Here is a 2,381-nt window from a genome sequence, read left to right on the forward strand (position 1 = left end):
TTGTTGCCCTGGAAACACTGACACTTTCTGGAGCTGTTACACTGACATCACAACTCTATGCGACAGAAATAAAGCAAAGGACAAGCAGAATGTCTAAAGGCATTATTCTCTGCATACCTGAATAAACTGATTTTTCAGAACCTTGTCTTATTTCACTTCATCACAATGACCACAGCTCCCTCTCATTTGCACCCAGAATCCTCACCACTCTACAAAAACTTGCAGTCTGTTCATACAGTGACCAAAGAGTAGCACTTTTTTGTGAAAATTACAACCTGCAACATGGAAACAGAAGACAACCAAGGTCACCAGGCCTTAGAGAGGACTCCTCGAAATCCAGCCCGGAGAAACAAACAAGTTCATCACCTACTTGCTACTTCAAGTTCTTTCAGCAAGAACTAGCATGGCGATTTGACACAGCCTCATGGGGGAAGAAATTGATCTCACTTCTACATTTGGTTACTGCGGAACACCAAAGCCACACAGCACAAAGCTGCTCTGTAATTTCAGGAAGTCTGTCACTTGGCAGATTGGAAGAATAGGACAAAAAATCCAAGACTTTTCAATCCAATAGCTTTTGGAATTCATTTCTTCACTCATGCTCAAACTCCATCATGCTAAGAGGCAAATTCTCTCCCAAGCATCCCAGCAACTGCCAGAAATAGACAGAAAATAGCTAGGGGAAGAAAAACATTGCTGTCAGGCTTTATCAAGAGTCACCATTTGAGCTAACACAAAACACAATCATTCCGGTTGGAAGAGACCTCCAAGATCAGCTGGTCCAACCACCCCCCTACCACCAATGGCACCCACTAAACCAGCTCCCTGAGCACCACGGCCAACCTGCCCTTCAACACCCCCAGTGATGGGGATGCCACTCCCCTGGGCAACCCGTCCCACTGCCTCACTGCTCTTTCCCACAACAAAAGTCTCCTCATTTCTGCTCACAAACACAAGTCACGCATGCTGGAAGAAAAGCATGATGCTGGAACACCAGCCATACTGACAGAAATGGAAAAAACTTCTCATCTATACACTCCAGGTCTCGACCAAAAAGATGCCGTTTGTTCTTCAGCAGCTCGGCCCGCTGTCCTTCCTGAGCACATCCTGGCAACCAGGAGCTCAGGCTCTGCACCACGTTATGCCTCAAACGGACCTCTTGGACAGGGGGACTATCTTTGGCTCTGCTGAGAACTCTCATCAAAGTGCCCACCGCCACGAAGCTCGCAGAGACCTAACTCGGAGCTTCCTCTCAGCACTGGCTGATGCTTGAGCTAGCAGAAATAAAACCAGCATCCGTGTCCTTACTGAAATCTGCCAGTCCTTCTGGACACAAACTCATGCGGGCTCTTTTCCTCAGGAACTCTTTGGCCACTCTTCCTTCACCAAATGCTGATTTCTCCACTCCCTGAGACACGGGGAGCTGCTCAGCCACTGAGGCAAGTGCAGGCGGCACTTCACAGGCCACCAACAAACTCTCCCAAGGAAACATGACGACAAAAGAAGGACTCAAACGCTCTCCCCTCGCTTGCCTGCCACATTCACTGCCACACCTCAACACCAAGGAAGCTGCGGCTCAACGGCTGCTTGGCACTGACAAGAACCACAAGCTTGCCCCAAGCCAGACAGCTGCACTTGCTGCAATACTCACCTACCTTGCTCCTGACGGCTGCTTCTCACGCCGGCCTGCCAAGCCCCCTCTCTGCGCTACCACATGCCCGCCACGCAAGGCTGCCTTGCAAGCCATTCCCAACAGCCAGACAACCTGCAGCTTGCCTGCTGCTCAACCCCACACATCGCAACTTGCACAGCTGCTGAACCGCCTGGGCACTGCCACCTGCACAGGCGGATCCCACACACGGCCGGCCCGGAGCACTGACCGCCTCTTGCTGAGGTGCCGCGCCACGACTTGCAAGGCGCGGCAGGGCGCAGTCGCTGCGGGCCACGCCGGTTCCCCGCAGTGCAACCCTGTCACCGGTAACCCCCCGCCCCCCCCCGCCTCACCTCGCTGCTGAGCTTCAGCACCGGGCCCATGGCGCCGGGCCCCGCGCACGCCGCCGCCCAGCGAACCCGCGCGCATGCGCATGCGCCGCGCCGCGCCGCTCCGGGGGCCGCTCCGGGCTGCAAGCTCGGGGCTTGGAGGCCCGCTCTAGCCCGCGTCTCTATGGTCGCGTTCCTCCCGCTCCGCCCCAGCCGCGGCGGCTTCCCCCCCTGCCCCCCCCCAGAACGGTCCTAACGGCCCCCTTCCCACCCCCCCCTTGCTTGTTCCGAACCCAGAATTCGGGCTTCAGCACGAGGCTTCAGCAAGGCTCTCAGCTCTCGTCTCGCAAACGGAGCTGGTGTTCCTCCGCTTGGCTGGCGCAGGCTTGGAAATCCCAGAT

At 55.3% G+C, this 2,381-nt stretch overlaps 1 long non-coding RNA gene across 1 annotated transcript in view; it reads right to left on the reverse strand.

Annotated features, from left to right (window-relative positions):
- LOC118159796 overlaps positions 1–2,069 on the reverse strand; it is a 2,484-nt gene extending 415 nt beyond the window's left edge. The window contains exon 1 of the long non-coding RNA XR_004747247.1: positions 2,005–2,069. This is a non-coding gene — a long non-coding RNA (uncharacterized LOC118159796). The remainder of the gene's footprint in view (positions 1–2,004) is intronic.
- Between the last annotated feature and the right edge of the window lie 312 nt (positions 2,070–2,381).

This window comes from Oxyura jamaicensis, unplaced genomic scaffold, assembly GCF_011077185.1.
Source record: "Oxyura jamaicensis isolate SHBP4307 breed ruddy duck unplaced genomic scaffold, BPBGC_Ojam_1.0 oxyUn_random_OJ72044, whole genome shotgun sequence".
Classification (NCBI taxonomy): domain Eukaryota; kingdom Metazoa; phylum Chordata; class Aves; order Anseriformes; family Anatidae; genus Oxyura; species Oxyura jamaicensis.